At 44.8% G+C, this 19,834-nt stretch overlaps 1 protein-coding gene and 4 non-coding genes across 5 annotated transcripts in view; all 5 read right to left on the minus strand.

Annotated features, from left to right (window-relative positions):
- The window catches only part of LOC115324476 (transforming growth factor-beta-induced protein ig-h3-like), a 147,467-nt gene that overhangs the window by 15,682 nt on the left and 111,951 nt on the right, over positions 1–19,834 (minus strand). The window lies entirely within an intron of this gene.
- On the minus strand, positions 2,684–2,755 carry Trnah-gug. The gene has a single exon. It is a non-coding gene; the product is annotated as a tRNA-His (tRNA).
- On the minus strand, positions 10,798–10,869 carry Trnah-gug. Its single transcript has one exon. It is a non-coding gene; the product is annotated as a tRNA-His (tRNA).
- On the minus strand, positions 15,080–15,151 carry Trnah-gug. Its single transcript has one exon. It is a non-coding gene; the product is annotated as a tRNA-His (tRNA).
- Positions 16,314–16,385, minus strand: Trnah-gug. The gene has a single exon. It is a non-coding gene; the product is annotated as a tRNA-His (tRNA).

The raw sequence follows: 19,834 nt of genomic DNA on the forward strand, positions 1-19,834 counted from the left end.
TTTTATTTTATTATTTTTTGTGTGTTTCATATATGATGTACTTATCTCCCCCCCCTTTATGTAATGTCCTTCCCAGAAGGAGCTTTAAGTTATTTCAATAAACAAATAAATAAATAAATAAACTCACTTGTTCAACATTTTTCCTCAAATAAAAAAAATAAAATTGATTATTCAATCAATTATATCAGGGGTCTCAAACTGATTTGAGCGTAGGTGCCAGACAGCCCACCCCCAAAATGTCGAGGTTCAGCGTAGAGGGAAAGGGGGCGAGGGTGTAGATCAGGAGGGTTTTATTGATAAGGTGCCTCGCCCTCTCTACTTTTATGAAGTCGCACTTTTGCAAGCGACTTTATTAGCTTTGATGTATTTAGAGGACTACTTTGGGCCCTTACCTGATGTGATAACAAGAATCAAACGGGCATTGCCCTGCTAACGTGTTGGAATTTTTTTATCGAAACATGTGAGGAAGCACGCTGCCGTTCCCGTTGCTTCGTGAATGAATCGACCTCAACATGTGTAAAATAATGTCTTCATGCGATAGCAGCTGTGTGAGAGACAACATGCATTTTAATGGTGATATGTTTTTGTTTTCAGGTGATAATCCCAAGCCGGTAACTTTATCTGTGGCAGTTGTTCCCGCTGGGCGAGAGTTCGTGCACCCGACAAACGTCCTTGAGCGAAGAGCGATCGCGCTTGCAGCCTGTATAGTAGCGCATTGTCATGCAGGTGATTAACATGACAAAAAGCTAGAAAGCACAATTTGAAAAGAATCACAAGGAAAATAATAAGAGAACATTATAAACTAGGTGAACCCGCTACAACCGCAAAGCCAAGTTTCGGGCAGAAATGAATTGGCGCCATGAGATCATTATGGCGCGTGCCATTTCTTGTGCTCGAGCTTAGCCTCCTCTATACTCACGAAGCCTGGAAGTTCGACGACATAGCCATAGAGTGCCAGTCGCAGATTTGGAGCGCGAGGATCTGGTAGCACGGAGCATTTCTCGAGGGCACTGTAGTCAGCGCACAACTTTTGCAGCGGCGAGTACCCGAAACATGGTTTTCAAATCCGACGAGAAAAGAAGCGGTAACGCGGAGAACACGAGAAGCACGAGCGGACATTCCATCGCTCGGAACAAGTGTGTTTCGGCGTTTCGCCGCAGCGGGGCGCCCGTTACATGGCTCTCCTCTCATCCGTTGTTTTGCCGCTCTACCTTTTCACTTTCAGCGGCCGCTTTTCGTGGCAATCTGCCACGCTTTATCAGTATAGATGAGGCTGTATGACTTGAGACATGAGAAGGGTGGCTCTCAGAGGTTCACGTGCAGCCCACGAGCCGCAAGTACGAAACCCTTGAGTTATCTGATGGGTCGGTAGCTGATCCAGTTCATTAAGCATTATTTAACAGGTCGGCCAGCCAAGTAATCGATCAATACGTTTTTGCTAATCAACCAATCAGCCAATAAGTTAGAGAATTAAGCAACTATACCGGTCAAGTAAGTTATTAATCTGTTTATTGTTGATTTTGTTCACAATTTTTTATTAACTTTAAGAGACACTGATCTGACTCGTGTGAAGGGGGCGCGTTTTCTTAGAGTACCCGCTAGTCGCCGCACAACTTTGACGTGAAACACAATCGTGGCCGTCTCTTTAATCTCAGTTTTTGCAGAAAACTGTAACTAATCGGGGACTATTTCTGATGCGTTAACGCGCCCGTCACAAGATTTCATTGAAGAAGATCTCAGGGAAGCGAGGAAACGGTACCCAAAAGCATAAATTAACTTTTGCCAAAAACCGACACGCGACGCGTACCACGTCATGAAAGAACAAAAGCTCGAATAAAGGCCCGTTCACACCTTGAAGTCTCCTTAGGACCGTGTGCTTTGAAGTCTCTTCAAACCTTTCACGACGAGAGAATACACTGGCGCCACCTAGGGTGCCTACATGTTTCCGCACATGTAGGCACCCTAGCGCCACCTATCGCGTTGCCGTGGAACACTTGGCAGTTCCGTAAATTTCCTTTGTTTATATTCTTTTTGATGTTTCGCGTATTATATATATATATATATATATATATACTTACATATATATATATATATATATATAAATATATATATATATTTGCTTGAAGAACTTTGGTTAATATTATGAACGACCGCTCTTTCAAAGGTAGTACTAGAGCCACTAAATGAGCTACGCTCCCAGTAACATTAGTCCGTTCCCCGATCTGATAATGGGCGCCGCCATATTGTGCTTAGTGCAGAGCAGACGCAACTGCCGATCGTCACAATTAAAAAAAAAGCGAGTTTCTTAGCTTCAGTAGGGTGTTAGGAAGCTCAGACGAAATAGCTTTGCTCTGTCAAGAAGTATTTCAACATTTCTGGAAGACGGAATAGCGTTTCTTACAATTTCAGTTCAAGCTTCAGATAACTGGCAACCATGATTTTAAGCACCAAGATCGCTGAAGTGTCGTTTACTCTGAAGAGTAGCTTATTCAGTGGCTCTAGGTAGTTCGTACATCTGACCTCGCAAATACCGCAGAACTTGGTAAAATCTTCGCTCTAGTGAAATGCAGTTGTAAGGTCTCCGGATAGATGGCGCCAGCGTGCCAGTGTTCTCTCGCCGTACATCACACTTCAACATTTTCATTTAAAATAAAAAAAAAAAAAGAAGTAAGCAAAAAAACGATGCCGTGACCAGGATTCGAACCTGGGTTATTGCGGCCACAACGCAAGGTACTAACCACTATACGATCACGGCCGTCCGGGGGACGGAGATCTGCGAGACTCGCGGCTACGCTCAGAATATCGGCGCTCTTTCTCGAACCGGTCGAGCCCTGGGGCTGCGTATTAATAGACTGGAGGTTTTGCGCTCTTTGCGAGATCTAATCCATAATTCGCGAGACGTTTTCGCTCATAACATTGTTAGAAGTATTTCCAGCCCACAGTGAAGGGATGATGAAAAAGAAATTAGGAAAGGTATACGCACGTCGGATATGGGTTTCGTATTTAGTAGTTTGTTGCACCAAACCCTTTTGAATCGGCGTGGTCGTCCCCGAAGGGCACGAACGGTAGATGGTGCAAGTATCACAGTGTGTTCTCTCATTGTAAGTGGTTACAAGCGAGCGCAATGCACTCGATTACACTCAAACGCAGAGGTGCGAATCAGCTTTCATTTGTCCATTCGAGTCACGTGAGATTGTGGGCTGGTGACGTTTGTCCGCCGCCATTTTCTTACCTAGGGTGGCGCGGATGTCGCTGGCCACGCTGTTGTTTCTCAACATCAAATCTGAGCTCCGGCGAAATTTTTATTGTTACACTGATTTGCCTCAAACTCGGTTTAACGCATTTGTACACACATCTGAACAAGGAACTCAAATTGCGAGTGACAATATTTTATTTTTTCGGCACAGTTTTTAGAGTTCCGAATTGGGTTGGAGGGACTCTACGGGAAACTGAAAACGTGATGTCAGACGTTCTAATCCAGGGTCATTACAGCTTGTGCCCGAAAAATAACAAGATGCTTTTTGGTGCGAAATAAATGCTGGTTGAGCTCACGCCGGTAAAACAAAACAAAATGCGCAAAATACTGCTTTTCTAGACTGCCTACTCGACTTTTGCAAGAATACAACGCTTGACGTCATCCCACTCGAGAGCGCGGAAAATTTTGAATGTTGTCTTTGGCATAACTTTCATTTGCCGCTTTCTGAATAACTACTTCTGAATTTAGAGATAGTAACTATCCATGCCGGGAAGTGCAAAGCCTGCGTGGTTATTCCGAAAATGTGCTTAGTTTGGGTAACTCAAGACAGCACAAGCTCTTGACATGGCGTGAGAAGATCAGCGATATTGTCTCGCTGTGATGTGGACTGTTTTAATTATTATAAAAGTAAATAAAAAAGGACGGAAAGCACTTTTTACGTTCCTCGCTTAGCACCTCAGTGGAGTCTGGTGATAAATGGAGGCACTGATCCGACGGAAAAACACTACTCGAAGTGACGTTACTTTGATTGCTGCTTTAGTGACTCTAATCGTGTCACTCGGAGAAAAAAACACCTGGGAAACTGGGACGTTTTTTGTAGGAGGGTATTTTATATACAGTTGTGTAGCCAGTGCGCAAAGAAATAACGATATTAAAGAGATAAGGTCCAAAACCATTTGAAGGAAAACTAAAAAGGTGATTTAACTGAGAGAAGTATTAAAAAAACATAAAATGGTAACAAATTGTTGAGACAAAAACGTCATTCTTGTCCAGCTTGCGTGCATCGTAGCATTAATGGCATTATCACTATAATCTTAATATGTAGGCCGTTCACCCTTGTCGATGTTGGACTGGTGGCAGCTGATAAAGCCTGTTTGCTCTACTGATGTCTAACCCCTGGTTAGCTCAGTTGGTAGAGCGCTGCACTGGAAATGGAGAGGTCCTCTGTTCAATACCAGGACCACGTGGATCATTTCGGTCGCGCACCAGTCACCTAGCTGGGCTTGGAGATTTATGCTTGTCCTTTGTCCCCCTTGTTCCCCTTCTCCAGAGAATATTATCGTCATCCTTGTCCAGCTCGCTTGCACTTTTGCATGAATTGCATTCTCAACAACCAGCACGTTGCTCAGGTTTTCGCAACATAATTAATTTGAATTGTTAGATAAACGCTTTAATTTTGGAAATGCTACGTGAAGTTAGCTACACTTCTTAGGTGTATGTTAAGCACCGATTTGCGATGTGGCCAAACGCGTATTTTTTTTCCCGGCGAGAAAGTTTTGTTAATTACGAAAATAAAACTATAGACGCTTTGCAGAAGCTGGGCATGGGCGCCACCATTATCGATCTTCTTTTTTTGTTTTCTCTTATTCCGTTCACTTGGCTTTATTAATTACCACAACAGGAGGGGTTACTGCCATTCTATGTCATCCTTTGTCCTTTTCCGCAGCATATTCCTTTGTGGAGGCTCGGTAACGCCCGGTTCTGTAACTTGGTTTCTCGGTAAGAGGTCAGGAATGGCAGCTGTAATCTGGAGAGTGCGCAAAACGTCTATAGAACAGATAAAACGAAAATAGTTGGTGTGACCAGGTTTCGAACTTTAGTTATTGCGGTCACAACAACGCAAGGTACTAACCACTATGCGATCACGACTATCAGGGGAACGGAGGTAGAGAGAACTCGTGCCATTGAAAAGAACGCGACTTGGGAACTGGGGAAGTTTTTTAGTTTTTTCTTGATTGTCATGAACCAGTCAGATACGGAGAGAATACAGAATTGCCGAGTGCGCCGATTAGAAGATAATATAAATCAGAGAAAAAGAATTCTGTTTTCTTTTATCCTCATATTTTTCCCCAGTTCTTGATAATTAAACGCCGGCCTCACACCTGGGCCGTTAAGCCAGGGTCACATCATGCAAAAGAGAATATGCACTGCATACAGATACGAATGGGACTCACCGCGAGATCCGTGCTTCGAATGCCACATGGCAATGGGTTCAAGGATTTGGTACGTGGCATTCGAACCACGGATATTGCGGTAACTCGTGTTTGTACATTGTGAGATTTATGAGCAGTGTGACCCCGGATTTAGTTTTCCCTTTGTCTTCGTACCAGCCGACGAGAGAATACCTCGAGAGTGAGAAACATGTGCATAATAACATTTTCATTGACGTTGATTGAATTGGCAAATGCTGACATAGCGTTTCGAACGGAGACTTAATTATGTCCAGAAATAAAAGATATAGAAAAGTTCCTTCGCAAAAAAACCTGAGTTTCGCATTGTTTAGGTGTGATAGAGACGAAAGAAGGGGTGGGGTGTTGGGCGTTCTTATCGCCGTAAAAAACACAGCATCTTGTAATCGAGTAGCAGTGCCGTCATCTTTGGAAATGGTTTTAGTATTTGAATCATCCCGATCTCATCAGGCCTTACTAGGAGTTTGCTATAGACCGCCACATTATTCGCATGATTTTGTTACGGAACTTCATGACGCACTTTTTTTTTCTTTCTGAAAAGTTTCCGAGAGCTAGTATGACACTTGTTGGTGATTTCAATTATCCGCATATTGACCGACTTTCTTTGTCGTCACGATGTGCTACGTCACGTGCATTCATTGACACATGTTTCACCTTCAACTTAGTTCAAATGATAAACCAACCAGCCAGGATTCCAGGTTCTTCTTGCAGCGCCCTTGATCTATGCCTATCGTCTCATCCCAGCAACATCAACAGCATCTCCTATCTTCCGGGGCTGAGTGATCACTTAGGAATACATTTTTCGCTAGAACTCCCTACATCCCAAAAGTCTGCATATCATACATACATCATGGATTATAACAAAGCAAACTATCAGGCAATAAACGAGGGCTTAGAATCGTTTTACTGTTCGTTTATGTCCATTTGGACCAGAACTCAATTAATGAGATCTGGGGCCGCTTTCAAAATATGTCTTCAGTTTGCAATTCCTACGTACCACGAGTATGAATACGATCAGATAACGTCAATCCATGGTTCACGAAAGCAATTAGTCGTATGAACAACAACAACAACAACTACAAAAAAAGATGACTATTTAAGAAAGCAAAATCATCGTCTTCGAATAACAGCCTTTGGGATAAATATGCAAGTCATGCGTAAATATATAAAAATGCCGTCGCGCAAGCAAAACTGAAGTTTTTTGAACACGACTTGAAGAATATTCTTACAAACAACCTAAAACTTTTTTTGAAAATTATAAACCCGACGCGTTCGTTGACGACGGTGTGAAATTTGAGGATGAAGAGAGCGCACAAGAGCTTAACACATTTTTTAATTCAGTATTCACACCAAGAGGATCTTGACACCATACCTAACCTGGACACATTGGACCATGCACCAATGAACTCAATCGATATTTCGTATCCCGGCATCATGAAAACAATTGAAAATCTAAAAAATTCTTCTAGCGCTGGCGATAATTTGATAAACTCAAAGATTTTGAAAAATACAAAGCAAACAGTGGCTCATTACTTGTGCAAAATATTTAGCCGGTCATTAAGTTCGGGGAGGCTACCGGATGACTGGAAAGTAAGAAAATACTGGCGATTCACAAAACGGGGGACCGGACCCAAATAGCCAAGTATCGCCCCATATCAATCACCAGTGTTCCTTGCAAGCTTCTCGAGCACATCATATATTCGAACGTAATTAACTACTTGGAATCTAATAACTTGCTATGTTCGAACCAGCATGGGTTCCGCAAAACGTTTTTCTGTGAAACCCAGCTGTTACACTTTACACATGACCTCTTTTCTAACCTAGATAACAAACTCCAAACTGACGCCATATTCATCGATTTCACGAAAGCAGTTGATAGGGTACCTCATCAACGCCTCATTAAAAAGCTATCTTACCTTAAACTTTCTCCAAACATAATAGACTGGATCAGAGAGTTCCTCACAAATCGTACGCATTATACAGTCATCAATAACAAAATGGCATGCAGGTCCTCTGTCACCTCAGGCGTCCCACAGGGAATCCTACTAGGCCCATTATTATTCTTAGCATACATCAATAACTTAACAAAGCTTCTATCATCCCCCCGTGCGTCTCTTTGCAGATGACTGCGTCATTTACAGAGCCATCAAAACACCAGATGACCATATAATACTTCAAAATGACCTCAATATAATTAAACAGTGGTGGAACGGTTGGCCGATGAGCCTAAACATGAAAAAAGTGAAAGCCGTTTACAATTCCCTGTAACACCGAATTAGAGCGCAGCTCTTGAGGAGGAGGAGGGAAGGGTACTGGGGGGGGGGGTGAAGTGACCTGGGGGGGGGGGTCACGTGACCTTGGGGGGTCACGTGACCTTGGAGGTCACGTGACGATGCCGATGATGTCATCAGTGACGTCACTGATGACGCCATCAGTGACGATGACGATGCGGACTCCGATGACGTCATCAGCGATGATGACGATGGCGATGCGGATGTCGCTGACGTCATCACTGACGTCACTGATGACGTCATCCGTGGTGATGACGATGACGATGCGAATGCCGGTGACGTCATCGTTAACGTCCCTGATGACGTCATCAGTGCTGATGACGACGACGATGCGGATGTCGGTGAGGTCATCAGTGACGTCACTGATGACGTCATCCGTGATGATGACGATGACGATGCGGATGCCGGTGACGTCATCGTTGACGTCACGGATGACGTCATCAGTGCTGGTGACAATGACGATGCGGATGCCGGTGAGGTCATCCGTGATTATGACGATGACCATGCGGATGCCGGTGACGTCATCGTTGACGTCACTGATGACATCATCAGTGCTGATGACGATGACGATGCGGATGTCGGTGAGGTCATCAGTGACGTCACTGATGACGTCATCAGTGATGATGACGATGACGATGCGGATGCCAGTGACGTCATCAGTGACGATGGCGTCATCGGGGAGGTCACGTGACCTCGGGGGTGTCACGTGACCTCGGGGGGAGGGGGGGGTCACGTGACTTCGAGGGGGGTCACGTGACCTTGGGGGTCACGTGACCTTGGAGTGACCGTGGGGGGTCACGTGACCTTGGAGTGACCGTGGGGGTCACGTGACCTTGGGATGAACTTGGGGGGTCGGGTGACCTTGGGGTGACCTTGGTTACGCCGACGCCGACGCCGACGCCGCTTAAGCCGGGAACGGGCCCCTAAGAGCTGCGCTCTAAAAGTACAATTTACTAACATTCACTCGTCGAACCACCTCGTCTAATTTTAGAGCGCAGCTCTTAGGGGCCCGTTCCCGGCTTGAGCGGCGTCGGCGTCGGCGTCGGCGTCGCCGTCGGCGTCGGCGTAACCAAGGTCACCCCAAGGTCACGCGACCCCCAAGGTCATCCCAAGGTCACGTGGCCCCCAAGGTCACGTGACCCTCAGAGGTCACGTGACCCCTCCTCCAGGGTCACGTGACCCCAAGGTCACGTGACACCCAGTCACGTGACCCCCGGTCACATGACCCCCTTCCAAGGTCACGTGACCACCCCCAGGGTCACGTGACCTCCCCGATGACATCGTCACTGATGACGTAACCGGCATCCGCATCGTCATCGTCATCATCACTGGTGACGTCATCAGTGACGTCACTGATGACCTCACCGGCATCCGCATCGTCATCATCACTTATGACGTCATCAGTTACGTCACTGATGACGTCACCGGCATCCGCATCGTCATCGTCATCATCCCGGATTACGTCATCAGTGACGTCACTGATGACGTCACCGACATCCACATCGTCATCGTCATCATCGCTGATGACGTCATCGGAGTCCGCATCGTCATCGTCACTGATGACGTCATCAGTGACGTCACTGATGACCTCACCGGCATCCGCATCGTCATCGTCATCACTGATGACGTCATCAGTGACGTCACTGATGACGCCACCGGCATCCGCATCGTCATCGTCATCATCACGGATGACGTCATCAGTGACGTCACTGATGACATCATCGGCATCGTCACGTGACCTCCCAAGGTCGCGTGACCCCCAAGGTCACGTGACCCCCCAGGTCACTTCACCCCCCCCACCCCACCAGTACCCTTCCCTCCTCCTCCTCAAGAGCTGCGCTCTAATTCGGTGTTACAGGGAGTTGTAAACGGCTTTCACTTTTTTCTTACCAACTAGGTATCAATAACATGGGTCACTGAACATCATATAAGCACTTAGGACTTCTCCTCACCAGCGATCTCGCATGGAACAACCACGTTAACGAAGTTGTCCTAAAAGCCAACCGCACACTTGGATACTTAAAGCGTAACCTCAGACTCTGTTCGCCCGAAATTAAAAGGCTAGCCTACACAACTCTCGTTCGTTCCCAAATGAAATAAGCATCATCGATTTGGTCACTATTTCAAAATTATCTCTGTAACAAAGTAGAAAAAATTCCAAACAGAGCACTAATTAAGGTACATTCACTCCGACTCCTCCTCCTACACTAGTATTACTTCACTTCGTAATCGATCTGATCTCGAAACACTTTCCCTTCGCTGAAATCTCTCCCCACTTGCCCTTGTTCATAATATATATATTATCACAATCCGCAGATGAAAATAGCCCTTCTCAGCGCCCCAGATCGAATTTCCGCTGGGGTTGACAATGTGTGTAAATACAAATTCATCGGCTCTTCATCGTTGTTTTTCGCAAATGCCATGCTACCTATTGCTATTGATGATTGGAATTCATTACCCAACGATATTGAACTAGAAATTAACACATCTAAGTTTTGCGAGCTTGCCACTGTTTTTTTTTTTTATGAAATGAGCGAGTTATAAATTTGTATAGTGATTTGTTAACTGGTTATTGCCATTTAACATTTGTACCATATTTTTTTTCTTTTTCCGATTTTTATTTTTGTGTCAAAACAAGTGTCTTTTAATTTACCCACCCTTGTGTAATACCCGGACACGGGTCATCAAGCTAAATAAATGAAATACGTTGTAATTGTATGACAAAGTTTAATAAACCTTACGGAGATGACCATCTGAACGGAATAATAATAGTACACACAACGAAGAAGGGAGATAAGCATACACATGGAATAAGCTTTGTTCGGTACAAAGCATACCACTTGTACTGACCATTTCTGCAAGCATCGATATGAACAAACCCAACTTCAGCCCGTTACAAAAGTTAACAATACCATATAATTGGAATCTATCAGGTTCTCGTGTCTTATTGAGGGGAGGCACGTATAGGATAATATTCTATCATCCGGCGGTTTGTGTAGTGATTCGAAAAAAGAAACAAAAAAATAAAAATTGGGAGTACAAAAAAAAAAAAAAAAAAGCCTGCCGTGACCAGGATTCGAACCTGGGTTATTGCGGCCACAACGCAAGGTACTAACCACTATACGATCACGGCTGTCCGGGGGACGGAGGTGAAGGAAACTCGTAGTATTCAAAGAGGTGCTCAGAAACTAGGTCGTTCTATTTATTTTCGCGTCCGTTTGTTCTATTTTGTTTCTTGCTTTCGTTCTCTCGTAGTGAAAACAGAATCAGATAATCGTTGGTTTTATGAAGGATTCAACCGCTCGTTACTCAATGGGCAAATTTCGCTACACAAACCTGAGTTTCAGAAATGCACGATGGTATTCATTCTTTTGAAGGTTACTTATGATAACGTAATGAAGGTTGTACGGCCCTTGGATTTTTACTTTGTAGCGCTGGAGATTTGTAATAAAGTCCAGAAATATGACCGTTTTCACTGTTTTTAGCGCGTTTTGAGGCATTTCTGAAAATACAATTATTTAGAAGACAAACGTGACAAAACGCTTGGCCGTACGTACTAGGGGTGCCTCTAATCTTAATTTTAAGACCATGACGAGAAAGCAAAATATTGTTGTATTTGCGTCTTTGCGTAAATAAAATCACCCTGTTCATTTTCTTTCCAACTTGTTAAACGAGATGGTGACACTAGTACTAAATGCCTGAAACCGGAGATTTTCTTGCTGTTCCTGTTGTTGTTTTTCTCTCAAGCTCGAATTCGATCGCGATGTCTCGTTGCTCGTGGATCGGTAGCACGTGTAGCGAAAGCTCGCGCTGTAAAGCACACTGATCGTGGATTCAGTCCACCGCCTCTGTCCGTTTCAATCTGGATGAGCATCGTACCGGCGTGCTGTCATGTATCACTATTGCGTGGTGCACGTTAAAGACGTCAGACTAGCCGCGATACACTGCACTTGGTTTCATCTCCAACGAAGACGCCAGATGCCCTCAGAGCTGGCTAACTTCCCGCTGTATAAACATAGACACAACAGAATTAAAATTGATGGTTCCGTTGGTCGGCACTTTTTGAACGTTGCCAAAAAGAATAACAAACGTGCCCATTAGTTACCGACCTGAGGTTCCGCAGCTTTGTCGCGAAGCTGCCACACACCTGCGACCAACTTAGACCCCTCCTTCGTGATGCCTCATCGTGCATTATCAGTGCCTCAGATTATATCGCACTGTATACCCCTTATACGGGCCTCTCCGGCATTTATTGTACGGGCTACGTGCATCTCTGTGGCGCCTGTGCTTACGAGCACAAATAAGTACTTACCTACCTACAAACGAATATTTTGGTTTTATGTGACAGCGGTCGTGTTCTTTGATGACACGGGGAAAATATTGATGCCTGCAAGTGCTGGCGAAACCAGATTCTGAAGAACAGTAAGAATTAATGCCATGCGTAATAGGTTGTTTAAACGCCCATACACGCAGTTGCGTTTTAGTGCGTTTGACTGCGCTGTGTCAAGAAACGGAAGCGAGTCACTTGCACATCTATACTTCGTATGAGGCGTGGCATTCAATTCAAAGAGTATCTTGGCACGTGACATACGAAGCAGGGATGTCCTGGTTTTTCGCAGCCGCAACGCAGTCATACTGGTCAAACACACCTAAGCGCTCTCAAACGCAACTGTTTATAGGCTTCTGGAAGAGCGTTACCGTGTCCGCGGTAGGCAACGGTAACACTCTTCCAAAAGCCTATAAACAGTTGAGTTTGAGAGCGCTTCGGACTCTGAACTTAAGTCCAGATAAAACCTTTTCTCAATGGTAGCGCTTTCTCGTGTGACTTCCTCGGAGCGAGTGGAACTCGGCCTGATCGGGCGGTATTGACAGGCGACCCACAACCTCCTCAAAGAAATCAACGCGACGAACCTTTTCGAGCACCCAGAAATATGGATGTTGGCAGCCAAGAACGTTGGCGACGCCGTCGAGCCCAAAAAGGTGTTTACCGTGCGGTCGGTACGCGAGCGGTGCGACCTATTGCTTGCATACTTCCAGGCAAATGACTAGGCCAACATAAGATAGGGATCCCACAACACACTGGAGCGAACCATAGATCAAACTGCTGGTCGCACAGCCCTAAAAAAAAAAAAAGGATAAAACACGTTCACAATAGGCAACTGGAAAAAGATTCACGTACTGGAGTTCCCCAGGGTTCAGTTTTAGGTCCGCTACCTTTCCTCGTCTATATTAATGATCTGTCTGAATGTATCTACTCTAATATTAGTTTATTTGCTGATGATTGTGTACTATATAGAGAAATAACAAATAACTCGGACGTCTCTGTTTTCCAATCTGATCTTAACTCTGTATCTAACTGGTGCGACAAGTGGTTGATGCAACTGAACCTTTATAAATGTAAATCAATGAGAGTTTCCCGTAATACTAACATGTGCTCGAATTACTACATTCACGACACTCCGTTTCAGTCTGTGTCCTCATAAAAATAGTTAGGTGTTTACACAACTTCTGATCCTTCCTGGGAAACTCACACTAACTACGTAACTAACAACGCCAATCGCATGTTTGGATATCTCAAACGAAATTTCTCACAGTCACCAGTGTCACTAAAGCTCCTCTTATATACTACTTTAGTACGTAAGCTTGAATATGCATGTTCTATCTGGGACCCCGGTTATAACACTATCATTGCAACATTACAATCAGATCAAAATCGCGCAGCACGTTTTATACAGTGTAATCACCATCGTTCATCCAGCGTTACTTCAATGAAAATAGCCTTGGTTTACCCACACTAATTAACCGTAGACGCATATTCCGCCCGACTTTATTTCATAAGATTTACCACAATGACCCTTTCATGCGCCGTGAACTTCTAATTCCACCTAGTTATGTTTCCTCCCGCGTAGATCACCAGTACAAAGTCAGTATCCCCAACTACAAAACTAACACTTATTATATAACTCCTTTGCTCCTCGCACTAGATCTGATTGGAATCGACTTTCCGCTGACATAGATTCCATAGCCAGTATTATCAATTTTAAAAATGGCCTGTTCGTTAGTTTTGATTCACCATTTACTAGTTGGTATTACTGTTATAACATTGTATGCCGAAAGAGGTGCTGTTCTGTCCGTCCTTATGTTTCTTCTTTCCGTTTCTATTGAATTTCACCAACGCGCTGACGTCGAATTATGTCGGAACAAGCGCGCATTAATTATTTTTGCATCAACAACTGTAGCTTTGTCACCTCCAGCCCCCCACTCCCCTCTGTAATGCCCTTCGGGGCCTTGAGGGTAAATAAGTAAATAAATAAACTACTGCGCAGGGTGGACACCCACAAAAGCTTTGAACTATATACCGTTTGAAGTTAGGATTCACCCAGCGGAAGCTACGGGCCATTTCGGTCAATTCAGCACTGCAAATGTGTCAGGTGGACCCGAAGTCCACGCGACACTCACGTGGTTTTGGATTGGCTCGGACGAATCGTGGTACACGTCATCGTTCGGTGAAACAGACCTCATACGAGTAACCTGCATGCGGCGTCCAGGGGTCTGTCTGCAAGCTACAGATAAGGAACGAGGGAAAAAAAAAAACGCGTAATAAACGAGGGACGAGAACAAGAAGAAAACCAGCGATGTGTCCCTTTACTTCTCGTTCTTTTCCCACGTTTATTTTGCGCTGTTTTTGTGTCATTCGACATGCACCAACTAGCCCAACTACATGCCTTGCTACAAATGAAGGGTATAGTGCAACGTGCCTCCGCCCGTCGGAATACATGATTTTGCTCTGTCGAGAAGCGTTTTAATATTTTTGGTAGACGGAAAAGCATTTCCTGCGCTTTCAGATAAAGCTTGAGATAACCGGCCACCATGACGGCTGAAGTATTGTTACTCCGACGTCTCATCGTTCAGTCGACCTTCAAAGTCAAGCGAAAACACGTCGGAGACATGAAAGATACCAAAACGTTTACGTGACCACTCAGTGGATGACCATGCGAATCAAGATGATGACTCAGCACTTTGAGAAGGATGACTCAGCGCAGTAAGAGAGATGACTCAGCGCATTAAGAGAGATGACTGAACGAGTAAATCATGTTTGTATGCATCGGCGCTTGCGCTTTCGCCTTCAAATTGTCTTAGGGATATTATTTAGTGGTTCTAGGCAATACGTACATCTGACCTCGCGAATACCCTGATACTTGGTAAAATCCTTCGCTCTAGTAAATGCTGTTGCAGGGTCTCCGGATAGATGGCGCCGCCAGCGTGCCAGTGTGTTCTTTCGCCGTACACCATACTTCAACATTTTCACTTAAAATTAAAAAAAAGTATAAACATAAAAATGCTGCCGTGACCAGGATTCGAACCTGGGTTATTGCGGCCACAACGCAAGGTACTAACCACTATACGATCACGGCTGTCCGGAGGACGGAGGTAGAGGAAACTCGTGCCGCTGAGGAAAACACGTCTTGGGAACTACGCTGTTTTTTTTTTTTTTAGTTTATTATATAGACCGTTTTCTCGATTGCCACAAATTATGTCCCTGTCGAATTAGGGGGAAATGCAAAATTGCTGAGTTGGCCCACCGCAACGAGAGACAAATTAAAGAAATAAATGTTTTACAACTGGCTCCATTTTCTGCCCGATCTATGGTTCTTGGCCAATCGCATGCCTACTTCAAATCTGGGCCGTTAGTTTTCGTTTTTTTTTCGTAGCAATTACGGCTCAGATACTATATGCCTGATAAATTGAAGGGATTGCCCCGTCATATCCGGAAGTTAATAAGTGTTTGCGCTGGTTGCAAAGAGAGGGTCTGAATATAGTGATATTCATTTCATTAAAGGGCGCCTATATATTCGCTAAACCAGTTATGAATATCAATACGAAACTTCACGCAAAATTTTTCAAGTATCCATGGCTGGTCGTGTCGGGACGTCACATCAGACGAAATCACGTCAGAGTCGCGGGCATTGACTTATTCCCGGTTTGGGTCAACATGGTTGATGGTGCGCACAGAGATCATCGTCGAAGAATTGAGCTTCCGTCAATACCGTAAATCTTGTCTTAGAACGAAGTTATTTTACTGAGACAGCACTCAAGAGCTGAAATGGCTCTCTGTGCCTGATGTTACATCAGAGCTTCCGTTGTTGCCAACAAAAACGCTCTGTGTATTGCAGGTGTATACTAAGCACGTGTGCTCTGTTTAAAATTGAATTATTCGTACGGCGGTGGATTCAAAATTCGGATCTTGTGCAGATCATATTTCTAGGAGAAATGACACAAAATTTAATTATTTCCTGAAAGAAAAAAAAATTACCGTACGATCCCTTTTATTTATTCGTTCTTGGTGGCAACCATACAATTCACTTATGTCGGTTTGCCATAGAAAACTTCGGCAGTGAGAGACACGTGCATTCTAAAACGTTTAAGCGACGTCAACACGTTCGAGTTAAAAAAAAAAAAAAAATAAGCCATGCATTTGGAATTTTTGGGTTACATCTTCTTGAGCGGAGGCAGGTGACCAAATGTGTTCGGGCCAGCTAAAGACAAAACAATTTAGGATCCCCCCCAAAAAAAGCCTGCCGTGACCAGGATTCGAACCTGGGTTATTGCGGCCACAACGCAAGGTACTAACCACTATACGATCACGGCTGTCCGGGGGACGGGGGTGGACGAAACTCGTGCCTGCGCTCAGAATATCGGCGCTCTTTCTCGAACCGGTCTGGGGCCGTCGACAAGGGAGTCCTGGGACTGCGTGTAAATAGACTGAAGGTTTTGCGCTATTTGCGAGATCTAATCTACTTACTATAGTCACGAGAAATTGTCGCTCGTTACGTTGTCAGAATTCTTTGCAACCCATATTAAGAAAAAGTATCCGAAGAAAACAAATTAGGAAATGTATACGCACGTCGGATGTGTTACGTATTTAGTATTTTCTTTCAATAGACCCTTTTGAATCAGCGTGGTCGTCCCCGAGGGGGACGATAGGTGGTGCCAGTGTAACAGGGTGTAAGCGGTTACAACCGAGCGCAATGCATTCGATTACACTTTAACGCAGAGGTGCCAATCAGTTTTTATTTTTCCGCTCTCATCACCTGACATCGTTATCTAGTCACGTCTGACCGCTGCCATTTTCTTAGCTACAGTCGCGCGGATGTCGTTGGCCACAAAATCAACGAAGAGCTCCGGCGAAATTTTAATTTTCACGCTGATTTGGCTCCAACTCGGTTCAATTCATTAGTAGACACAGATGAGGTTAGCGATATGCCTTCTTAAGGTGTATGCTAAGTACCGTCTTACGTTGTGCCCAAACGTGCAATTTTTTTTTTTCAGGCAGGTAAGCTTTGTTAACGTCGGAAATAAAACTATCGACTTTGTAGCAGGTGTGCATGAGCGCCGCCATACCCGATCTTCTGTTTTTGTTTTCTCTTATTCCGTTTACTTCACTTTATCATTATACACAGCAGGAGGGGTCTTGCCATTCTGGGTTATCCTTTGCCCTTTTCCTCAGCATATGCCATTGTGGAGGCTCCTCAACGTGCACTTCAGTAGCTCAGCTTCTCCGTAAAAAGTCAGCAAAAACGGCTGTAATTTGGGCGTTGTGCAAAGCGTCTATTTTGTAGGCCGCGAGAAGGTTTCGGCGCAGGAATTTTGGAACAATGAGTGGCGTTATACCTTCCCAGTATAGAGTGACCTTAGGTGCGACCACTACCGTGACTATTATGTGGGTTCTCTTTGTTATCCATTCACTCATATCCGTATCCCAAGTTCGCTTATACACCAACTCATATTTACAAACAAACCGGAGCGCCCCTAGTGGACACCACCGGCGCCGCGCATCCGCGATGGAGTGTGGGCAAGAAGCTCGCCGTCGCCGATAGACAAACCATTGGAATACGATTTTGTCGGCGTCGGTGTGAGTCCCCGTGTTCTTTTTTGCGTTGAAATTGTTGATTCTACGTCTTCCTGGCAATGTCCGACTACTTTAGCGGCTTAAGCAAAATTAACGAGGCTCGTTACACCACAAAATTTCGCGTGAATAATGTGACATATCCGGCGATTTATTCCACCTGGACGCCGCAAGAATGGACGCTAAAGCCTGATTCGCATGATCAGATTCTGCTCGCTATTTTCAGTCGCGACAACGCTCGGGCTGCAAAATTGTGAACCGTAGCTGAGATGGCAGACGTCGATATTAGAAATCGCGAGCAGAATCCGACCAAGTGAATCAGGCATAACAAGTCGGTGATGGCCACGGGTAACAATTATCAACATCTCCTTGTATCTTCTGTTTACACCGATCCTACTTACCCCAACAAACCTTCAAACTTAGAAGTCTTTTGAGGCCTGCACTTACTTCTGATCGGAATTATCGGGTCAACGAACCGTCTACCGGACGTTGTCGTTTGAACAAGCAGACGACAACAAGCAGAAACGTTTTAAAGAGCAGACAACAGTTCGAGCGATCAGGCGGCCGTTTTAACTTGAAGGCGCACTGAACGTAGTCCGCAGGCGGTCCGTGTACCTTGGTGGTTTTCCCGCCTTCATGTTGGAACAAAACCAATAAATCTGACGACCACAAGTATGCGTGAATTCAACCCAAAGTGCTTTCAGCATCAGCAATCATGATCCGACGGCGTCTGGTTGTCCTGTTTCACGGCACCTATCCACGTTCTCGGACGAACCGAGCAGGCAGAAAACACATGAAAACTGATCTTCAAAACTTTCCCGACTCTTTTGGTACAGTCCCAGCCACGGCGTTTCGACGAGAAAGCGGGTTTTTGCATGGTTTCTTCCAAAAGAGCACAGGAATGCACGTCCCGTATGGTGATTTCTGGTGACTTCCGCCCACAGATCCAGACCGGAAGTGCGCCCGACGCGCCACCACCACACCGTGACGTAACAAAGCTCAATTCATGTATAGAACAGATAAAACAAAAAAGAGTTGGTGTAACCAGGATTCGAACCTTAGTTAATCCGGCCAAAGCAACGCAAGGTTCTGACCACTATACGATCACGATTCTGAAGAGGTAGAGAAAGCTCGTCCCACTGAGGAAAACTTTTTCTATTTACCTCTTTTTTTATTATCGCGAACCAGTCAGATTTTGGGAAAATATTAAGTTGCTTAGTGTGGCGATTAGAAAATGTTATACATCAACGATATTTTTTGTTGTTGTTGTTTTTACTACCAGCTTTGTTTCTCCCCATCTTTTATTCTTGGCAATAAAACGTCGGCCTCAAACCTGGGCTGTTAAGTTGGGGTCACACCACTTATACATCCCACAAAAGACCGTCTGAATAGAGATTCGAACGCGAGTCACCGTGAGATCCGTGCCTAGAATGCCGCGTGGCAATAAGTTAAGGAAGAAAACTTGGGAGGCATTCGAACCAGGGATATTGCGGTGACTCCTGTTTGCAGACTACCTTTTGTATGACGTATGCTCTCTCATGCGATCATTAATGCATCGCCCGGTGTGCCCAATCTACTTTCGGCCGCAAGTTAGCGGAACGTGGTACACCACCTCTTTGTCGCACGGGGCGCAGTATGACTGGTGAGCTGTGCCACAACCGTTTACGTTGTTGTTTCTCCGCGCCTGGTTTGCCTTGCGGAACAAGGGATAAGCTTTGTTCGGAGCGGAGCATACCACTTGTACTGGTCATTTCCGTAAGCATCATGAACCAAGTAAGCTTCAACCGGTTACAGAATTCAATAAACCACATTAGTGGAATCTATCAGGCTTTTGTGTATATTTGAATGGAGGCACGTGGATAAGTGCATAGAATAATCTTTTATCATCCGGCGGTTTGTGTGTCGATTCAAAAAAAAAATTATATCGATAAAATAATTTGAAACACACACACACACACACACAAATAAAAAAAAATTGCCGTGACCAGGATTCGAACCTGGGTTATTGCAGCCACAACGCAAGGTACTAACCACTATACGATCACGGTTGTCGGGGGACGGGGATAGAGGAAACTCGTACCACTGAAAAAGCTGCTCAGAAACTGGGTCGTTTTATTCACTTTTCCGTTCGTTTGTTCCATTTTGTTTTCTTGCTTTCTTCCTCTCGCAGTGAAAACGGAATCAGATAATC

Source organism: Ixodes scapularis, unplaced genomic scaffold (genome assembly GCF_016920785.2).
Source record: "Ixodes scapularis isolate PalLabHiFi unplaced genomic scaffold, ASM1692078v2 PGA_scaffold13__105_contigs__length_92229423, whole genome shotgun sequence".
In the NCBI taxonomy this organism is placed as follows: domain Eukaryota; kingdom Metazoa; phylum Arthropoda; class Arachnida; order Ixodida; family Ixodidae; genus Ixodes; species Ixodes scapularis.